This window comes from Trematomus bernacchii, unplaced genomic scaffold (assembly GCF_902827165.1).
Source record: "Trematomus bernacchii unplaced genomic scaffold, fTreBer1.1, whole genome shotgun sequence".
Lineage (NCBI taxonomy): Eukaryota > Metazoa > Chordata > Actinopteri > Perciformes > Nototheniidae > Trematomus > Trematomus bernacchii.
In genome coordinates this window covers 5,240,864-5,253,944 of record NW_022987409.1, presented here as the reverse complement: position 1 = coordinate 5,253,944, position 13,081 = coordinate 5,240,864, and the positions used below count along the sequence as shown (strand labels likewise).

The window sequence follows — 13,081 nt, the reverse complement described above, 5'->3', positions numbered from 1 at the left end:
TAATAAGTTAAGAACAGAGACAACTGACAATGGACAACATGTCAAATTCATAAATTACTTTTGTTGACTTTTTTTTAAACACAAAAGCTTTCCTTCCTATTTGTGTGGTAAAGAAAGCAGAGGTATTCTGTGTGTGATCCGTACAAATATTTGCAAAATAAAGTGATTTTGCAGGCATATGATGGAAATCTGATTAAAATACAAGATGTCTCCGTCTACGTGTGAGCAATGATGCGTGAACACACATGTTGAGCCTTGAGGCACACTGAATACAAAGATAGTCAAGGTCTGCCCTTGCTCCCACTCAAAGCCTTGGTATTGGGGGTGCAGCAGTCAACCCTTGCTGTGCATGTACTGCAGAAATGTGTACTATCACACCCCACAGAAAAAAAAGCTCTTTGCTGTTGTGTTGTTATTCTATCAGCCCCGTAAGAAAGAAGGGTTTACTAGGCATCAGAGGTTCTGCTCCATGTTGCTGCCACTGCAGGTATCTCTCATGTCTCCAGTCAACCATTCTGCCATTACAGAGAAGATGATCCATTGAAATAACTGCAATGACCTCCATTCTGAAAGCTTTACCAGAGAAAGCACTAGACCATGATTCATTCAATGCTCCATCACTCTGTGGAGATCTGCTAAAATCTTAAAACCAGGCCATACTGTTATTTGTCTCCATTTAGTTTCACGACCAATGATGCAATTGATGATGAAAGAAATGGCTCTTATACAGACGCACAGCTATTGAAGTGACAGGAAAAGCATCACCTATTACCATCCCTCTTTTTCTTGTCACTCTTTAAGAATGTTATCATGTTGCTACTATTTCATACATTTCCCCCAAAGTATATTTTATACAGTGATACAAGGAAGTACTAAGGAAGGATCTTGTTGGATGCATTTAGTTCAATTAACAAAACTGCAATCCTTTTGTAAACTTACCAGATTCTACTAGCTGTTTTATAACTTGCTTTTACCAACCTACTCATCGTATCCACAATACTGATGACTGTCACCGATAGTAACCCCTGCAATATATTTGCAATATGTAGGTATTTGGTCAAAGATATTGTGATATTTTATTTTCTCCATATCGCGAGAAGTGAAGAAGCTGTGAAAAGGAGAAACTAATCTCTATGTCTAACACTGTAATCCGTCGGAAAAGCATGACTTGTACAAAAAAAATCTGATCTATTGTGTTCCACACTTCTGAGTTATCTTTGATTTTTAATATCTTGTGTTAGCTTCTGTTTTCAGTCTGAACACCCACCCACATGGTGACAAGTGAATAATGAAAAAATGTTATGTGTTTCAAGTCCTCTGCTGTCAAAAATGTACTTAAATATTGCATTTTTCAGGAAGTTTGAATTCTCTCTGGGCTGCTTGCTCTTTCATAACCCTGCTGTACCTTCAGCCCTTCTTGTCACAACATTGCACTGGCAGTTATTACTGTGACAGAAGACTCACAGAAAGCTGCCTGGATGGAGAGGCATGGAAGGAGAAGAGCTCTGGCAAGTTCAGTGAGCTGTTGACATTTCCTCACAGCAACTCCCCTGGTTCTAATTGGCTAACGCTGATAAGATTCCCATGTTGTAATTGGCAGCTACTGATAAGATGCTGTCAGCTGCATGGTGCTTTGACAACTGCTCAGGAGTGGGTGGGCGGACCGGGCTAAATTCAGGACCTCAACCATGTTTTCCAGAGATACTATTCATGTATAGGATCAGCATACTGGCTAAAGCAAACTTTAGACCAGAAGAATGCTGCTCATTGTCCTAAATAATGCATTTCTTAGTCAGTTTCCTACTACAAATGATGAATTACTTGAAGGACAACATTTCTGTTTTCTGGGGGTTGTTAAAATTGCCATGCCACTTTGTAGTGTGTAGTTTTATAAAATCTGATGAAACTATCTATTGTAACTAGATTGATATCCCTTGGTTATGGAGCTCAGTGGTATTTCCCAGCTAAGTATGAGGTCTTTTTAAAGGCAACAATGGTGCTGATGACCCATATACGCCATTATATAGAAATCCCCATGATGGACCCATTATTTCATTATCTACCTATAGCTTCTTCCATGTAGTTCCTGGGGGCACAGGGCTTGTCGTGTCACAAAGATGAATTTTCCTGCCATACTCTAGTTCTCTACACAGAATGGTAAGCTGACTCTGCTAAATCCAAGCCACTTCTTTCAGTTGGAATGTTTTCCAGTTGGTCATGTTTCAGGCCATACTCATAGATTTACCAGATGTTTTTGCTGCTAGAAGTAGCCCCAAGTCTCTTGGGCTTCCGCTGGAACTGCTGATAAAGAGATTTGTGTGCTATTGTGTCTTTAGCAGATCTTTGTGTAATGAATACACTTGGAGACTCTACTTCTCTCCTAACCAACTTCCTGTCTACAGGCCAGTTTCCTTATTGTCTGCATCATGCATATATATGTTTTATTGATTTTGAAGAACTTATAATGTTTCTGTTTTTCATTGTATTTCACAAGAATCTTTGCCTGGTAGACAAACTGCTATAATGTATGTGTTGATACACTGCAATATCACTTCTAATTGTGAATGTGGGTATGTTTGAACTCCAACTAATGGTAAGGGCATATGTCTGGGGTCCTCCCAATCGAAATTAGGGTTGCTAATTATTTGCTTTAGCTTTCAGATAAATCTCTTTGTCTTCTTGGGTGGATGTTGTTTTTCAGTGCAATGGTATCACATAAACTAAGTATAGATTCTGGGTAATTGGATATGAAGTCACTAGCATAATTGATATCATATTGAGGTTGTTTTTTTATTTCTTAAGAAAAGGGCCACTAATTATCTGGTTCTGGCTTCTAATTCAATAAAAGGTTGTTTTTTTTAGCCTTCAATCAATCAATCAATCAATCAATGTTTATTTATATAGCCCAATATCACAAATGTTACATTTCTCTCAGTGGACTTCACAGTTTGTACAGAATATCAGCATGACATTATGACACCCTCTGTCCTTAGACCCTCACATCGTACAAGGAAAAACTTCCAAAAAATGAAAAACCCCACAGTTTAAAGGGGAAATGGGAGAAACCTCAGGGAGAGCAACAGAGGAGGGATCCCTCTCCCAGGACGGACAGACGTGCAATAGATGCCGTGTGTAAATCGAAGAGATAATACATTTACAGCATAGGTAGACCAAATGTTTGGAAATGCATGTGTCTATAATAAGAAGATGAATCCACGAGGATGTCAACAATCCTGTGGGAGCCATCAGGGAAGTAGTATGATGAGAGTCAGGCAGGACCACAGTGACAGGATCAGCCACGACTTGAAGTCCAGGACTCAGGTTCCAGGACTCAGGATCCAGGACTCAGGATGCAGGACTCAGGATCCAGGACTCAGGATGCAGGATCCAGGACTCAGGATCCAGGACCACAGGCACAGCCACGACTCACGATCCAGGACTCAGGTTCCAGGACTCAGGATCCAGGACTCAGGATCCAGGACTCAGGATCCAGGACCACAGCAACAGGCACAGCCACGACTCACGATCTAGGACTCAGGACCACAGCAACAGGATCAGCCACAACTCAGGATCCAGGGCTCACGATCCAGGACTCAGGACCACAGCAACAGGATCAGCCACGACTCCGGATCCCAGCGTAGATAGACACCAAAAAGACATTTGGGGGAAGCTGGGTTATTCGGAACATGAGAGTACACAGGTACAGACAGAGAGAAGGAAGAAGTAAGGTGTCCCCCGACAAACTAAGCCTAAAGCAGCAAAACTAGGGGCTGAATCTAATCAGCCCTAACTATAAGCTTTATCAAAAAGGAAGGTCTTAAGCGCACTCTTAAAAACGGATAGGGTGTCTGCCGCCCGAACACAAACTGGAAGCTGATTCCACAAATGTGGAGCTTGATAAGAAAAGGCTCTGGCTCCCATTGTACTTTTAAAGACTCAAAGAACAACCAACAACCGTGCATTCTTGGAACGCAATGCCCTAGTAGGACAGTAGGGTATAATGAGTTCTTTAAGGTAAGATGGCGCCTGCCCATTAAGGGCTTTGTAGGCGAGAAGAAGCATTTTAAATTCTATCCTGTGTTCTATAGGGAGCCAGTGTAAGGCAGCCAGAACAGGAGTAATGTGGTCCCTTTTCCTAACTCTGGTTAGTACACGTGCTGCAGCATTTTGAATCAGCTGAAGCGACTTAACTGACTTTTTGGTACACCCTGATAATAAAGAGTTACAATAATCCAGCCTTGAAGTAACAAATGCATGGACTAGTTTCTCTGCATCGTTTTGAGGCAAGATATGCCTGATTTTTGCAATGTCACGTAGATGAAAGAAGGCGGTCCTTGAGATTGATTTTGTGTGGGCGTTAAAAGATAAATCCTGATCAAATATAACACCAAGATTCCTTACAGTCTCACTGGAGGCCAAATGAATGCCATCCAAATTAATGCCATCCATAGTTAGTATGTTAGCCTTTTATGATTGTAAGCTGATTTTATTTTAGATCTGGACTGTTGGTTGGACAAAATGAGCATTTCGGACTTGGTCAACAATTTGTATTAGCCAAGTGATTCATCAGTTGAGAAGATAATTAACAGGCAATGACACTAAATCTTAGTTGTACCCTCCATGTGGTAACATGTAGATGTACGTATGTTCGCAATTTACTGAACGGCAAATTAGTTATATGACGTTTTTGTTGTTCAACTCCTTTGAAGTTCAATGGAAGTTCCCTTTATTTTTAGGAGGCTGAAAAGTAAAATAAACAGCAGTGTCTGTTATAGACTTGTTGTTTTACATTTTCCTTTAGGACTTTTCTAGCTGTTGATTAACCATGACCATCAAAGATGTTTTCTCTCCAAGCATGGCATAATATAACAAGCTACGAGGACTAACAGCACTGTTATTGCCTAAACCACAACACAAGTGACAGCTACACAGCTTTCTTCTGAGGCCTTAGTCTTTTTTTCTGACAGTTTAAACTTCAAAGAGAAGAGAAAAACAGATTTAAAAAAAGCTCTCCAGCCTGTTTTTCTCTTGAGGGTGTCAAGCTGTCCTTCGGGCATCAATAGACACATTCAATATGTACCTCTTGAACTAAACAAGAGTTTGGCTGTGTTGTACTTGTTAAACGGCAAACTCCCTCACACTGGACAAGCTGGCCGGATAATAGAGTCCAGGAAACACTGGAGAGCCTTCTCACCTCAAGTATTCTCTAAAGTTCAAAGATTCCGTTTCAAATCTAAAACATAATTTTATATATGAATAATCATCTCTTAAAAACGTCTAAGGCCCCTTTAATAGGCATTGCCTGAGTCTTTCATTATCTGGTGTGTGCCATCATCTTTGTCCTAACCTACAGTCATCTGACGGGGATCTCCCTCTGGCTGCCTGCTAGATTTATGTGGATTAAAAAAAGTCCACACTGTACAGATAGATAGGTTATCCTTTCCTTTTCTCCTCCATATCCTCCAGAGAACAATGGAGGACATTAGCACTGACAGCACTTAGGACAAAATTAATTAGGCCCTCAGAACATAATGGTCACTCTAGAGATTTCTGTCAGTGAATCTTCTGAGGAAAGACTGTGAATATGTCGATGACACTTTCTTTCTTCGAAAATTCTTCCCTAACTCTTAGAAAAGAGTTTGCTTGTACAGAAAAGACCAGGGTTAAGCTATAAGGAATGCTTGATTCGTATAACTTCTTCTTCTGACCCTAAGCATACATTAGACTGAAATGAAGGGTTAACACAAGAAAGTATTTGTGCTGATGGAGTTCTCCCCAGGTCATGATTAAGCTCATTGTGTTGATTACAGCCATTTCTAGTCTTGAAACCAGTTTGGATAGTGTTGGTTAGAACTGATTAAAGGAATGGAGGCAGTTTCAAATCCTCAATCTGAACACGATAGAGGTGTCAAACTACATCAGCAGGCTAAACAGTAAATCCTAGGATGCCAATCTCATGTCCCCGCTGTAAGTTTGTTTTTGAGAGCTCGAACCTCTCAGACAGCTTGCGTGCTTGACATCACATGTGGGATCAATTATTTCGCACAGCTGTTCAGTTTCCCATCTGATTTAACCGGCTCTGAAGAATAGGCCAAGTACATTTCGGATCCGCTGCATTGTTTTCCTCCTGAAGCTGGAGGCTTTCCTCATATCCTCCTGGTCCAAGTCGCCATCTGATCCATCCTCACTTGGCAAGCAAAGCTTTCACAATTTTTATTAATCCTCTGTCTTTGCTTTTGTTGCTTTGGCATCGTGTGTTGTTAATTAGTCTTTTTCAGATATATTTCGAGGGGACTGAGCCAACCGAGAATGAACCAAATTACTTTTTGTTGCACATAGTATTACAGATAGTAGTAGTTATAGTCTATTGTAGTTATTATATCTGCATGTATATTTTCTATTTTGACATGTATATTTGCCTTTTATTTGACATGCCTTTTATGCTGCTGTAACAAAAACAATTTCCCAATTTGGGATCAATAAAGTACGATCTATCTATCTATCTATCTATCTATCTATTAGTTGTTGACATAGGAAACATTTAATATAATGAGAAGGATGTGACAAATGCCTCTGGAAACATTTGAACCAAAACAAATGTGTCGTTTAATTACCATTTTATCTTCTGACTCCTGAGTGCCATGGCATTTTATGTGTTTTTCTTTAAGCCTGATTAAGTGTGTGTATTTGTATTTGTGTATTTAAAGATTGTATTTATCCTCTACTAACTGAATTGAAAATTAGACTAGATGCATCGGGGAAACCTGTCAAAGTTCCTGTCATACCCGACGTGCTGAATATGAATCAAATGGGCTGTAAAAAAGACTTGTTTGGCACAAATCGCATAAATGTCCATTCCTGTTAAGTGGACCCTGAGCTGCTCTTCAGTAATGCATCTTGTATACTTTAAATAAGTGTGAGTCTGAGATAGTGGGTGAATGACACTAAGTGCACTAAATTATAGCGGTCTGTTCAGTGTTTGTTTCTGTTTCTGTTTTCTTCTCATCTCTGCCCATATTGCTTTACGTCTGTCGCTTTAACCTTTAAGATGAACTCTTTAAATGAGTCTCCGTTGGTCTGTCAGTGAATCTGTTAGAGAGCGCCACAATACTGTAGTGTGGCATTTTTTTCTCTGTTGTATTAAGGAATTCTCTGTTGAATTGTTCTTGTATTGTTGAAAATTAATAGATTTGTTGGCAACTTTCTGTAGTTCACGTTTTGATGTTGACTTCAGATGTTCTTCTTGTGACGACTGCTGTTTTTCCTGTTGGTTATCTACAGTAGCTTTATCTGAGAATAATTTGATATGTTTGTCGCACACAGGAGCACCGCAGGAGAGCTAAATGTCATGCAAATTGCTTATGATAAACAACGTTTGAGTGAAATGCATAATGGATGACAGAGAGTTAAACTAATATAGCATGTTTATGAACCTAGCAGTCGTATTTCATTAACCTCCATGTTTATCTTAATTCCGTACCGTGACACTCCTCACTCCAGTTTGAAGTCTCAATAGATTAGCCCATGACATTTTTGCATGCTGTGAATTTATCACATTACAAACATATAGGTTTTACTCCCTGCTGCACTACTGCTGTACTACTGCTGTAGATTTATTCACTTTGTGGAAAACGCTACAGGAACATTTCCCAATTACTTCTCATGAGGGACTCCGTCTCATTCTAATTAGAATTGATAAAAATGTTATTACTTTTCCAAATTTGTCACATCAAAGCAGAATTTTTCTACAGCGAATGGGTTTAAAACTAATATCCGACGATGTGTTCGAATCAAAACGTCACAAAAAGATTTAATTTGTTTTAAAGTATCGTCCATAAACAAAAATAACAGTGTGTAGTTAATTATTTATTGATAACGTTTTAAGTTAATGCAAGGGGCTGTGACATGTTATGCACTTCAGTTTAACCTTAACCACATTTTTGTGTACTGTGTCTTTTTTTCAGTGGAATAAAGTGAAGAAATAAGAGAAAATAGAAGTAGCAGATTTGAGTTGTAGCATCTGAGGTCTGACTGTTGGCACCATTTAGGAGCAGGTGATCTGTGACTGCTCTCGTGGGTCTTTGGCTCCCTGTGTCACCGCTGATGATCGTCACCAAAACCGAATAAAACACAGACAGACTTCAGGCCTGATGCCACTGAGCCTGGTCAAAGGGAACAGCATCTAGTTATACAACTTCTTCAGAAACTGTAGCAAACATGCAACGTTTTTGAAACCTTTTCGAGTTTACTTGGTTGCTTATTAAATTTACTTTTAACTAAACAATCATAGGTTCTCTCTTAAAAATGTAAAGACCAAAATAGTTGCTTATTATTTTCCAAGTTGAGGCACAAATTCCAAACAATTGTTATTCCAGGTTTCGAATTATAAGGATTTGCTGCTTTTGTGTTATCTAATGTAATAATAAACAACATTTCTTTAGAGTATACAACCATTTTCCACCAAAACGAGACATTTGAAGACGTCACATTGTGCTTTAGAAATTTGTAACAGAAACTATTTATTTACATTTTTATGACCAAACCATTTATTAAGTTAGCAGTTGGCCAATTAAGTCAAAAATAATAAATAAACAATATAAAGATACAAATATTTGTATTTGTAACCATTATGTCCTGCTCATATATTATCCCACTACATCTGTATTGCTCTTGCTCTTGCTGCTAACGCTGTGGTTCTCTCAAGATAAACACTCATGAGCTTCTCTCTGTGGAAGATCATTTCAGCTCTGTCTGTCATCTAAAAAAAGTAATAGGGTACTTTATTGATCCCTGGTTGCTTACACAGTGAATATACAGAGTCTATTAGACATAGTTAATTTGGTTGAAGCAGTTTATTTGCATGCACCTAACTATGTGTATCACATCAATTATTGGATTCAAAGCCTGGTCCCATCTCACCCTTTTTTTTTTTACAACTCACATTAAATGATAAAATTGCCAATTACCTCCGTCTTTTTAGATTGTTGTTCTGGTAATGGAGTCGGTTGCTTGACATCTGCGCCACGCTGTATTAGATTTCATCCTCACAAATTAGTATTTACTGATGTGACAGCTTTGCCATTATTAAAATATTTTTAATTCATAGCCGCTCCTGCTGTCACTCATCAACACCTTTTACTACAGTGGAATAGTTGCCGTGCATAATTTGCACATTAAAATGAGAAGCCGTTTCTCCTGCCCGGTAATGAAATACTGCTGGACTTTTTTCAATGGGTACAGTGAACATTTGAGATTGATGTTTTTAATTTAATGCACATTAAAAACATTGCTAATGGCATGAAAGCATATTTTGCGTCAAGCTTCATACAGTTTAAGGTTGTACTTTAATGGTTCATCGCGCATGTTTGAGTTAATAAGCCAGGAAATAACAATAGGGCTTCATATTATATAACACTTCAGTAATTCATTGTGCATGTTCAACTTAATAAGCTAGCAAATGAAAAAGAGACCCGCTCCCATTATACATGTTTGTGTCCCAGATTTCCCCGCTGTGGTGCAGGTGCGACAGAAACGCTGGACGATAATCAGCTTCTCTGTAATTGGGCAAATCTTCAGTGCTGTCAGTGTGGACAGAAGGATGTCAGCAGCCGTCTCTGCAAACTTGTTCATTAAAGTAACTTCCTGTCTCTTAAAGCGCATCATTCTTACAGATTAGTAGCAGCTGTTTTGTAACATCATTAAGATCAATGCTACAATCAGTGAACTGCTGCATCCTGTTAGTCATGTAGTCATTTTCCTGATTGTAGATGTCAGTTATGTCTTAGTTAAGGATTTAGTTATAATGATTACGTTAAAGAGATCTCACACGTTAATAATATGTAATGGGAAGTGTCACCTTACCTCATAGTGAACTGCACTTGTCACTATACCTGACACCAGTTATTATCATAATGATGATATGCTGTAAAAGGTTCAGTCGCTCACTCTATTCTACAGCCGAGCAAAATATCGATATTATGTCAATATCTTGATATGAGACTAAACATCATCTTTGATTTTAGATTTTCTAACATGGCATGAGTGTTGTCTTTTGCTGTTTTCCAAGGCGACTTTACCTACTACATTATTTATTATTTAATTGTTGGATGTGGAAGCACCATTAATCAAACCTAAAATATTCTAGCAATATCCCATTATTTGGTCAGAAATAATTTGACATTTGATGTTCTCCGTATCTCCCAGCCCTACCTTATTATTAATAAGCTTATTTAATGTCATGTTTCTATGTCTTGACTTTTACCTTTTAGGTGCTACAGGATTGTGTCATTATACATAAACGATATTATGTAGCATGCGGTTCATAATTCATTACATACGTAAGTAGCAGATATTGAGATTGATTTGAAGTCATAGATTGTATTATTTAAAGGTGGGGTAGGTCATTTTGGAGAAACCAGCTCGAGTGCGCTAGAATTTGAAAATACACAGCCGGAAAAAATCTGCCACTTCCTTACAGAGCCCCTCCTCCAACACACACGAACGCGCACATGACCAATGAGGGCACGAGATAAGTTTGTGCACAGATGGAAGGCTGACAGGCAGGTAGGCCATCCAGTTATTTTAGCCGGGCCGGCTAAAATTATTGGTCGTGCTTTTTACAGTACTACGGCTTCCACAGATGACATTTTTTTATGGATTTTTTGTCAAAGCACTTAAGATATTCATTGCTATCGGGATGTTAAGAGCATTCCATGGAATATAACAAAAAGTGTATCTCGAGCCGGTTTCTCAAACTTACCTACCCCACCTTTAATGAGCATTTTACCGGGCTACTGTAATATGAGCTTTATAGAAACTAAAACTTTCCCCATGGTGTCCAACCTGTGAGGAGGCTGCCCACAGGCTGTTCCAGGATACTGATTACTATGTAAACATGTTTTAAAGAAGTTGAAGACTCCTGCTCTGCCTCAGGAGTGGTAACACAAATGTAGCAAATTATTCTACAACATAACTGGAAGGACTTTCTTGGGTCGTAAGATAAAATTGTTGAAGATATTAATGTATAAATGTCACCTCAACATATCATTTATTTATTCCGACCAATCAAAACATTATAAATCTAAATGCTCGGAGCAGTGGAGGTGTTATTACCACCTCCAACCACTTGGCACATTGCTGGATACACTTCATCCTCACGATGCAGCCACCATCACAAATGTTGCATTTCTGAACGCTCACCAGGCACTGTGGCAGGTAGTATTCATTGATTCCTTCACCAAACACCAGTTTTACAGACGTGACATTTCATAGTCATGCCCTGTTTGTTGCATTATAGATTTCACAGACAGTCCCACATCATATTATTTAGAGTACTTTGATAGTATTGATGTGCTGAGGTTACAGCGTTGTTTGAGATATTGGTTCTTTTTCTCTTTCATGTGCTTTCATCCCTCGCTCTCTCCCCACACCCGGATATCGGAGTAATCTGTTCTTGTCTGTCACCTCTCTCAGCCCGATAAGAAAGGAGAGAGTCATGCTCCTGTCCAGGAACGGATGTCCCTCCTTGCCAACACTGACACAAACACAAGTGCCTGTGCTCCATTTGTATAAAAATAGCTCCTGATAAGGCAATAGAATTTGAGGTTGTGTACTATAACTATCTGAAAAGGAAAGACTTCAGTAAGATAGTCAGATAAAGACTGTTGTCCACTGTGGATCTCTTTTTTATTTTTCTCTTTCCTTACATGTGAAATACTATAAATTCCTCAATAATAAAAGTATTTGGCATATCCCAGGGGCTCTGCAGCTTTAGATGTGCACCAGTGTTGCAATAGTCTTTGCTTCATCACAAAGAGGTATTCTGGCAATATGTTTTTTAAGAGGCCTCTTCTGCGTTTTTGCAAGCCAAGCGCTTAATCTAATCTAGGGAATTGTAATCAAGCATTTAGCTGTAGTTGCTGAATAACGATTGTTGGAGTCATGACAAAGCAGCTTTAAGTTCTTGGTGTATTATTTCAGCAGCATTATTTAATCCCTCGGAATGTGGGTGATTTGTTGGGATGAATGCATATGAGAGTGAATCTCAGCAGGTTTAATGAAGACGTAACAGCAAGAGCAGCTTTTGTTGAACTCTGGATTCTGCAGCAGTGGGCCACGGGCATGTTCACAGATAAAAGAAAAGCTACATTAATGTATCTCAGAGCTAGAATTAAGATATTTAAAGGGGACCCATCATGCAAAATGCACTTTTGTACGTCTTTAAACATGAATATGTGTCCCCGGTGTTCCAGGGAACTCACCAAGTGTCAGAAAACACAACCCTCTCTATTTTCCTCCATACGCAAATCTCTAAAAAAGGGGCTGCAACGGATCTGATAAAAACTGATCCAGATTTGAACACTGTCCTGACGTCAGGACGGTGGCGCTACGGCTATTGGGCCAACTCCACCAATCAGGAGGAGACAGCCACGGCCATTGCCGTTCGAAAGCGCTGGAGACGCTGTAGTACATATGCCAGGCCTCTAGATGGTGCTGTTCTCACAGAATCAACCCTTGCAAAAACAGAGCTAACATTTTTCAAATTGAGCGAAATGAGGCATGGCTAAAATGCATGATCTGTTTGGTATTTTGAAAAAAAAAAAGTATAAATATGCCTTGTATAGGTATGGTCCTACACTATATTATTCAAATATAGCATGATAGGTCCACTTTAAATATAATTATATTTTCACTCATAGGCCAACACATGATCAGGACTATTCACTGCAGTGTAGCACAAAAGATAAAAGGGAAAATTAGCTGTCAATGGGAAACAGATGCAATGTGTCCACAGCATTGCTAACCCACGTGCTAGTTGATTGTTGTTGATTGGTTTTCAGGTGATTGGCAGTTTGATGAGGTTTTTATTTGCGACCGTTCTGCTTGTCATTGATCAGGTACAGACTGACATGTCTTATTCACATCTAAATGGATGTGTGTGCAATCTGCTGGAATGGATGTATTAATCAAGTGGGACAGGTAAAGAAGTTAATTGATCATATGCACATGAGGGTTCCTGCAGATCAGAAGAGAGTGTTGATGAATACTCTCAATCCTATGGAGGATGTGGGGGATTTGGTTC

The 13,081-nt window shown here is 39.1% G+C and overlaps 1 protein-coding gene across 5 annotated transcripts in view; it reads left to right on the top strand.

Moving 5' to 3' along the window:
* enox2 (ecto-NOX disulfide-thiol exchanger 2) overlaps window positions 1-13,081 on the top strand; it is a 173,512-nt gene that overhangs the window by 97,101 nt on the left and 63,330 nt on the right. The gene's annotated exons all lie outside the window — the stretch shown is intronic.